This window comes from Xenopus tropicalis, chromosome 8 (genome assembly GCF_000004195.4).
Source record: "Xenopus tropicalis strain Nigerian chromosome 8, UCB_Xtro_10.0, whole genome shotgun sequence".
Taxonomy (NCBI): domain Eukaryota; kingdom Metazoa; phylum Chordata; class Amphibia; order Anura; family Pipidae; genus Xenopus; species Xenopus tropicalis.
In genome coordinates this window covers 80,737,140-80,747,427 of record NC_030684.2, presented here as the reverse complement: position 1 = coordinate 80,747,427, position 10,288 = coordinate 80,737,140, and positions in this window count along the sequence as shown.

The following is a 10,288-nucleotide window of genomic DNA, read 5'->3' as shown; positions in this document are numbered from 1 at the left end:
GTCAGGCAGGTGGTGGGGGCCCCTGTGGGGGTTTAGAGGGGCCCTGTGGGGGGTGTGGGGGACATGGCAGGGGCACCTGGGGGTGGTAGCCCCGGTGGACCCTGCACCCCACAGTCCAACACTGTTTACAGGTATAGCATCTATTTACCAGAATGCTTGGGACCTGGGGTTTTCCAGAAAAGGATCTTTCTGTTATTTGGATCACTATATCTTAAGTTCATGAAGCTTAGTTGGGATTAAGTACAAAGTACTGTTTTAATATTACAGGCATTACATTACAAAAGGAAATAATTTTGAAAAATTGGAATTATTTTCTTAAACGTTATGGTTGAGGCTGGTCCTTTAACTGGGAAGCTTTCTGGATAATTATCTTTTTGCATAAGGCATATCTATTTTGTTATTGTATGTACTTTTGTATGTATTGTACCTTTTGTTAATTAAATATCTCTCTCTCTACCTGAGTACATGACATTATATAATGGCTGTTGTGCTCGTTTTCAAGGCCAGAAGACCTCTCTAATTTCATCTCACAGCCAACTGTGAAGTCTAGCTACCTAATGAATTCTCTTGCACAGACCTCCTTCACTTTATCAGGGGCCAAGCACATGTGCTGTGAGGCAATTTATACTGGTGTGACTTGCAAATATACTTAATCCCAGAAAAAGCAAAGGAAAGAGGTTAAAAATAAGGACTGAATGGGGGCTGGAGAAGTAAAGAACCACTAGATCTGGTGTTGTATTTCAAGTAATATAGGATATAAAAGGATTACACTTGCAATATGCTGCTTGCTAAACAGATTGTTTAGTACCAACAAATTTACTATCATAAAACTCATAATACTTTCCAGTACTCTGCTAATAAGAGCTAGTCTCTGCTCACTTCATTTTGTGGTTTCCACTCTGAATTTTAAATAAGCATATCTGCTACATTTAATTCACAGTTCTGCAAGTTCAATTTCTGAGTTCTCCTCTACGTGCTATATTTTTATGCATTTGTTTCTTTAGGTAAGATCTTCACTTCCTGTTGCACAGCAATTTATACAATCATGTCAGTGAAGAGAGGAAGTTCCTTCTTGCTTTAACCTGTCCACTATAAACAACTTCAAAAATTATCTTTTCATCATTTTTTTTTCTGTGGTCTAACAACATAAAGGCCTTATTTAGTAAGTGCAAGCAAAGTACAAAAATCATTGCAATATGATATGGCTGTTACCAACAAAGTAGACTCTTCCACCAGAATTCTAGCACCTCTGCTGCAGTGATGTGCAAATATAGTTGCAAAGTTTGTGACTTTCTGTAAATCATGTATTGCAAGCATGCAAAATGCCTGGTCAAAAACAGGTTACAGGGTTGCCTTGTGCCCATATTGCTTTTCTGCCTAAACTACAGTCAAAATATTCATAGGTGCATTAGGATTAAATATATTGATGATAAATGCTCAATGGCAAATAGTTTTTTTATTTACAGATGACAATTTGTGGAAATATTTGCTTCTAGCACTGTTTCAGTTGTTAATAAACAAGGCACAGACTTAAAGTGTGGAGTAATAGCTTGTGTCACATCAGTTTTTTTAATCACACTCACCTAATTTAACCACTCACAAGACCACCCACTATTTAAAGTAGTGTGCACAATTTCATAACTTTACATTAACATGAGGCATTTCATACCATGATGGCCCCAGAAATATATGACACAGTGGGGTGCAGGGCAGTCCACCAACAGTACTTTAGTATTTAGTAGCAGTCCTAAATCTAGTGGTATGCTATTTAGATAAGTGACTATGCTAAGTAACATGTTGCTAGATTCCACACCACTGCTGGGTCCCTGGCAGCTTAGCAATTGGTTAATAATGTATGCTTTAAAGATTCATTGGGTTGCCCTGCACCCTCAAGGCAGCTTTTTGTGCAACCCTGCTCCTAATTCATGCCCCCCCCAATAAAACACATCCTATAGGTTTATTGCAGCTGGGTGTGAGAAACAGGAGGAATAACATTGTAATCTGTGAAAAGCAGTTTCATGTTGTGGCTGACTCACACTACATTTTGAGAAGTCTTGATCAGAACAGACTGTGTAGATTTTATATATATATATATATATATACACACATATATTGCCTATAAAAAGTGTTCCCCCCTGAGAAACTGTTATGTTTACTTGTCATAGAACATTGAATCACAGTGGATTAAAATTAGATTTTTTGACACAAATCACTAGTAACAGACTCTTTCATGTCACAAACACAATTTTTTATGTTACATCCATAAACATAACATCTCCACCATAAAGCCTGGGGATGTTTCTCTGCCGCAGGCCTGGAACTTATGAGGGTAGAGGGGAGAATGAATGCAGCAAGATTCAGTGAAATCCTGGCTGATTCTTCAAGTCTTCAAGAAACCTGAGCCTTGGGAAAAGATTTGTTTTCCAGCAAGACAGTGTGCCCAAGCATAAAACCAAACCTAAACAAGAATGACCAAAAAACAGCAATGTCCAGTTCAGATCTCAATCCAATAGAATATTTGCAGCTGGATGATAAAGGCTGTTCACTTTTTATCCCCATGCAACCTGACTGAGCTTAAAGGACAATGAAAGGTTAATATAAATTAAAAGTAAGTCTAAAGGCATTCTTTTTAAGTACTTACTGCATATCTAAATTCCCAGATCCCTGCTTGCTTCTCTGAGATACGGTGCTAGCCTACAGCAGTGTGAAGACTACAGTGACATCACTGAAATCTCTCTTCCCTTCCTGTAGGCTGCCAGCGGCAGCCTTCCTATTCTCTGAGCATGTGTGTTGATCCTGTCTCCTGTTCTGAGCTACACATGCCCACCAGCCAATCAGAAGTGGATCTGGCAGAGGGGAGTGGGGGGGAGGGAATGAAACACACGTGCAGTATGAAGCAAGGAGGGAAAGGAAGGGAGAATACCTTTTTAGAGATGGCTGCCTGTTCTAGAAAATGTGAAGTAAGTGTGACTGAATAAATATTTGATTAGGTGAGCCAAAAGTGTGGGGTTTTTACTAAACAATAGGAGGACTATTGGGCAGTATGATTTTTAAATTTTGACTTCCATTCTCCTTTAAGCAGTTTTGCAAAACCAATGGGATTTCTGCACCACGGTCCATCTACTAAATACTGACTTGGGGGATGCATATATTTACATTGCATTTTTTCACTGTAATTAATATAAATCCCTTTGCCAAGATAGGTATTACATTTTTGCATGGAAGAGTTGATCTGTGTCGGGAAAATTAAATTCATTGGAGCAAATCCACATCATTCTATAACAATAAAACATAAAAATATAAAGGGATGAATCATTTTGTATAGGCACTGTATGCATCATATTATGCAGCCTCCAAGAAGTTGTGTTTTATTTTACAGTCTCTGTTTAGTGAAAAAAAAAAAGATTTTTCCTAATTAAAAATTAGTGATATAAATACCTGTCCCACCCCCTACTCAGAAGACTATGTGCCAAGCTATGGTAATAATTAGGGTGGTGTGCTGCCAGAAAAAAAGTCAATTGCACTAAAAATAAATGGAAAAAAGAAAGAAGCAAAGTTGCATAAGAACATTCATTTACTGTACGCTAGAAGCACTGTTAGGTGAAATGCATTTTTGTATCTAATTAATAATTTGAAGCAGATGTATTTAGTGAATTCACTAAAGATTAAGGAGTAAAATGACTGATGACTTCTAAACAGTCCCTGGCTAAGGATGCCTGCTGGGGTCAAGGAAAAGTCAATGAGAAGGTGAAATTACATTGCAGTTACATTGTTTTAGCTCTGCAATAGCACAAACACTGCCCTAACCTGTTATAAATGCTACACACTGTACCAACTATGCTGCAAATTTCTTCCAAACATTCTGTCCAGACAGCTCTTTAGATATACAAGAGGAGGACTGGGTAGGTCTTTAATCCCATTGGTTGATGTGTAAAAAAGGGCAGTTAATAATGACATCTGCATTTTTCATGGCACAACAGACCACCTTTTTTTCAGCAAAATTTTAGCAAGGATTCTTGAAAAATCTAATCTAATGGAGATAAGTCTAAAGCAACCACCCCAACTTCCTGTTCAGGTCTCTCATCAAAAAAAAAACCCTGCTAATGCACAGACTGGCTCCTGCTGCCTCCAGGCATGCACAGAAAGCTCTCCACTTCGACTACAGTAGTCGAAGTAATGAGAGACCTCTTGAGACCTTGCTCAAGGAAGCAAAGGAAACGATCAACTTCTAACTGAGGAGTCAGGTCACTCTCAATGCTGGGACAAAGGCAGGTAATTATGGAGGCTGTTTAGAGTCATTTTACTGATAGAAAAAAAAAGGTTTACTTATTCTTTAAAGAATACTTACCTCCACTAAGTAGTGTAAATTATGACCTGGATGAATAAAAAACCATCATAGACATAATTTCAAGGAGAAGGAAAGTTAAAATCACTGGGGGCTGCTATATATCTTTTTTTTCTGTTGCCCTGGGGCATCATATATGCATCTAGCTTTTTGCTTAAAGTTTGGCTTTTCACTCTGCTGCACAGGAACATCTGGCAGGAAGGAGTGGAAGAAGATTGCTAACTTAGAACTACCCCAGGATGTAGTACCCACCTGGGGTATCAGGTGAATGACTATCAGTGTCGGACTGGGACCCCAGAGGCCCACCATAAAACCTTAGAACCTAGGCCCACTCTCCAAACTATTTTTTCCTCCTTTCCTCACCCAACCTCTTTATTCTCCTAGTTTCTTTTATTTACATGCTAGAATCTATTCTACCATCTATTTCTCCTTTCTTGGTGGTTGCCTAACATTTGGCACCCCCCAGTGATTATAACTTTCCTTTAGCAATATTCCACTTTAAAAGGCAACACAGTCATAAAATATATTTGAAACCAATGTTAGTAAGTAAACAGGACTTTGTATTTAATTAATATAATTAATCCTTATTGTTGACAAAACAATTTTGCAACGAGCCAGGGGGGCTGTCATGTCGACCCTGCGACGCAATCGTCGCAGGGCCCCCCCCAAGCAGCAGACGCGATCGCATCGCGTCTGCTGCTTGCTCCCAGCTTCCAGCTTCCCCCCCCAAGAGCCGCCCACTCACCAGGACTGCAGCAGGAGGGCCAGCCATGCGATCTGGATCTTCTGGAAAGGTAAGTGTGTTTTTATTTGTTGTATTTACACACTTACGCTCACTTACACTTATTTATACCTACATACAGCACACAATTTAGCACTTTTTTTTGTTTTTTTAGGAAAGCTTTAGGAAAGCTTTGTGGCTTGGTACTTTGGAGTAGAAAAACATGGGTGGGATGTATACTTTCCAAAAATATATGACTTTCTGGGGTGAACATACTTTTTACTAGCTTTATCCCACATATAATGATGTAAATGTGTTGATTTTGCAGGAGCTGAAATGACAGAAATGATAGATCATATGGGGGTATGTTCACATCGGGGCCCCTACATGCCACATACTTAGGTAAACCTACACATATTGGGCATCAAACTGTTCAGTGAACCCCTGGCGTTCATATTTAGGGTGTTTTATTTGGCTACTTTATGACCTGTAGGAGATAAGATACTATAGACTGGAAGCTTTGAAGCGATTTTTTAAAAACTTCACAAATTTTGATAAAAACCTATAATTTTAGGAAAGCATTGCGACTTGATAGTTTGGAGTAGACAGACAATTGTGCCTATTCTGTATTCCCTAGAATCTGTTCTTTCCAGAAATGTGTAATTTTCTGGGATAAACCTTCTGTTAGTGGAAGTTTTGGCCTTGAAATCTAAAGTATGCAGCTTTGTGAAGAAGTGCTTTGGAAATTTGGTAGTGTACTGCTGGGAGTTTTTGACCTATACAGTGAGAAATCTCCATAAAACTATATATATTTGGTAATATTTGGTATATATTTGTTCAGGAGACATGGGACTTTCCAAATCAGTTGTATATCCGTGCATAAAATAATTTTTGTTTCTGGTATGTGTGTTGTAAGCGAGATCAGACATACAGACAGTCCTTTAGGTGAATACAGTCCATTTTATTATGTACAATGACTGACTCTGGTATCCAGCAGGAGCATAAGCAAAACAAAAGTAAACAAAACCCTTGGGGAGCATGGTCAGTGATCAACCTAAACTTATGACCCAGTAAATAGTACTTCAGGGCCTCCAATGCCCACTTAATGGCCAGGCACTCCCTTTCTACAATGGAGTACCTCCTCTCAGCCGGTGTAAGCTTTCTGCTTAAATAGACTACTGGGTGTTCCTCACCATTTACCACTTGGGAGAGGACAGCTCCCAGTCCTACATCTGAGGCGTCAGTCTGTACCACAAATTCTTTCTTGAAATCGGGCGTTATCAGTACCGGCTGTCTACACAGGGAATTTTTAAGCTCTATAAAAGCTTTCTCAGCCTCTGCAGACCACTTGATCATCACTGAGTTGTTCCCTTTTGTAAGGTCTGTTAGAGGAGCTGCAATGGAAGAAAAGTTAGGCACAAATCTGCGATAGTAGCCCACTATCCCCAAGAAAGCACGAACTTGCTTCTTTTTTTTATAACTTAAAATTTTTATTGGTTATTTCAGGCATACAGATATACAGAAATAGCAATATTTAACATGTATTTAACAATTGCTTATTGTAGCGGATTTCACGGAGCAAAACATTTTATAACAATAGCTTATAGTCATGTTGATATTTAATATTCGGAATTGTGTTGACGTTAGCTAGTGAAGCCTGTGCTTAAGTAAATATCTTTGGTTTAACATAGTGGGAGAGTATGAGAACATAGCTTGGAAGTTGCAAATAAACCTTAATACCTTAGGCAAAACAAGAAATTATATATGTAGACCCAATACCTTTTTGGGGGGAGAGATAGAATTGTCTGTTGTAAATCAGTTTACTTAGAATTGCTGACTCGGGCGGGTGTCTCCCCTTCCGAGTTGGTTAGTTATGTAATAATCCCATTTAGACCATACCTTCTTCCAGTTCTCTTGGGTACCTCTGACATTGGGCACGAACTTGCTTCTTAGTCACTGGTTGGGGCCACTTTTGTATTGCCTCTACTTTATTTATTTGAGGCTGTTCTACTCCTCTTCCAATCACATAGCCTAAGTACTTGGCCTCTTCCATCCCTATTGCACACTTTTGAGGGTTGGCAGTAAGTCCAGCTTCTCGTATTGAGTCTAGCACCACCTGCACTTTTGCTAAGTGAGACTCCCAATTGGTGCTAAAGATGACTACATCATCTAAATAGGCTGAGGTGTAGGGTCTATGTGGCTTAAGGACCCGATCCATTAACCTTTGGAAAGTTGCAGGGGCCCCATGTAAACCAAAGGGTAACACATTATATGGAAAAGACCCTCTGGGGTAGAGAAGGCTGTCTTTTCCTTAGCCTGTTCAGTTAAAGGTACCTGCCAATAACCTTTAGTGAGATCTAAAGTGTTGAGGTACCTAGCAGGGCCCAGCCTCTCTATAAGTTCATCTACCCTGGGCATGGGGTAGGCATCAAACTTTGAGACCTCATTCAATTTACGGAAGTCGTTGCAGAACCGTAGACTTCCATCAGGCTTGGGAATCAAAACAATGGGGCTAGACCAATCACTGTGGGACTCCTCAATTACCCCCAGTTCTAACATTTTCCTCACCTCTTCGGAGACTGCCTGTCTCCGTGCTTCAGGGATCCGGTAGGGCTTCACGTTTACCTTTACCTGGGGTTCAGTAACCACATCATGTTTAATGAGATTGGTTCACCCAGGAAGGTCAGAAAAGACATCCCTGTTTCTCATCAAAAATTCTTTTACTTCCTGTTTTTGTGAAACCGACAGGGTTTCTGCGATTTTTACTTCAGGAACCAGATTATCTCCATGGGGCAAAGGTACTGGCTCTGATGCAAGGACCTCTTGCTGCCTCCATGGCTTTAACAAATTCACGTGATAAAGTTGAATTTGTTTCCTCTTATCAGGTTGTCTTACTTTATAGTTCACCTCACCCACCTTTTCAACTATTTCATATGGCCCTTGCCATTTGGCCAGGAACTTACTCTCAACTGTGGGAACAAGTACCAACACTCTGTCCCCAGGATTAAAGTTCCTTACGGTTGCAGACCTATTGTAAACCCTGCTTTGGGCCTCCTGTGCCATGTGTTCCCTTACTATAGGTAACACAGCTGAAATACGCTCTTGCATTTGCGCAATGTGTTCTACCACAGTCTTATAGGGGGTAGCCTCCTGTTCCCAAGTTTCCTTGGCTATATCTAGCAGCCCCCTTGGGTGTCTACCATATAGTAGCTCAAATGGCGAGAACCCCGTTGAGGCTTGAGGTACCTCCCTGATGGAGAACAACAGAAATGGTAGCAGACAGTCCCAGTTTTTCCCATCTTTGTCTACAGCCTTTTTCAGCATGGCCTTTAGGGTTTTATTAAACCGTTCAACCAGCCCATCAGTTTGAGGGTGGTAAACTGACGTGCGTAAATGTTTAATACCTAAGAGGCGACACAACTCTTTGGTTACTTTGGACATAAATGGGGTACCCTGATCTGTCAGGATCTCTTTTGGTATCCCCACCCGGGAAAACAAATGTACCAACTCCTTGGCAATACATTTTGACGAAGTATTTCTTAGGGGGACTGCTTCAGGATATAGGGTGGCATAATCCAGAATAACCAGTATGTGTTGGTGCCCTCTAGCGGATTTTGGCAGGGGATCTACCAAATCCATGGCAACCCTCTCAAAGGGAACCTCAATGATGGGAAGGGGAACCAACAGACCTCTGTAATGAGGCTTGGGTGCATTTATCTGACAGTCCAGGCAGGAGTTACAGTATCGCTTAACATCCCCCGCTACCCCAGGCCAAAAGAACCTCTGGAAGACTCTCTCTGCAGTTTTATCAACTCCCAGGTGTCCCCCAACCACATGTCGGTGTGCCATATCTAACACCACCCTCCTATATTGCTGAGGCACCACCAGTTGCTCTATAATTTCACCCCTTATCTTGCTCACTTGATATAACAGATCCTGGTTCAGGACCATGTGTGGGAACACTGTTACTGCCCCAGGAAACTGGGGTTCCCCATTTATTTCTTTTATCCCCTCTCGGGCTTTGCACAGAGTTGGGTCCCTCATTTGGGCAGTACCAAAATTGTCTTGGGACACCTCTAAGTCAGGTACCACGTCACCCTCCTGTACTTCATCTTCCAGGCCAGCAAACACTTCTAGGGGTGAGGAAATATCCGGGGTTACCCCAACCTCTCCAGCACTATCACCGGATGTAAAGGGTTCTGGGGACAAGTCAGGCTCCTCTGCCTCCCTTGGGGACCCTTTTTCAGTGTTACTCCCTCTACCCCACAGCCGCCAAAACAATGGAAAATCTCTTCCCAGTATCACAGCATGCATTAGGTTTTTAACCACCCCAACTTGATACTTAACATTTCCACTCTGGGTTTCAATCATAACCACAGCAGTTGGGTATTCCTTTGTATCCCCATGTATGCACATAACCCCAACCCGAGAGTTCAGAGAGTCTGTTATGTCCAACAAACTGGCACGAACTAAGGTTACCAAACTCCCTGAGTCCAGTAGAGCCGATACCTGCTGTCCTTTTATGCCTACCAGGCAAAATTGTTTACCAGTCTCTTCCTGTTGGGAAGCAAGGCATGCAGGGTGTGCATACAGGGACTTCCGTCTTCCCCAGCTACAATCCATAGGCTCTGTTGTTAGGGGGCAATTAGCTGCAACATGACCAAACTCCCAACATCGGAAGCATTGTACCCCCCTTCTCTCTCTATCCGAGGTCTCTTGCCGCTGACTGGGCACCACTCTAGGCTTGGCGCCTGAATTAAGTCCAGTGGCCATACCAGAGTTTCTGTCCCTGTTACTTTGGGAAACCACCCCTTTAAGAAATGGAACAGTCTTACCAGGATTCTCCTGCAGTCTCTGAGCCTTGCCAGGGCGCTGTGGGGAAGCTCCTTCTCCGAGGTAACCCTCCGTAGCCACATACCGCTCCACGAGCTCCACCATCTGGGTCATATCTTGGGGGTCTGCCTGGCCAACCCACCGCTGGAGATCCCGGGGTAGAGCTTTTGGGGTTCGCCTGTCAAGTAAGGGGCTACCACCTCTGCCCATTCCTCTGGCGGTAGCTTTTCCCTTGCTGCAACTCTCTCAAACACAGCCAGGTAGGCCTCCACATCATCTGCTGGCGTCATCTTTTGCAGAGACCTTTGCACAGCTTTGCGGATATTTATTGGTGCTTGCACCAGGGCGGTACTACCCTGTAACTTCTCAGCCAGTGCTTGGATGCACTG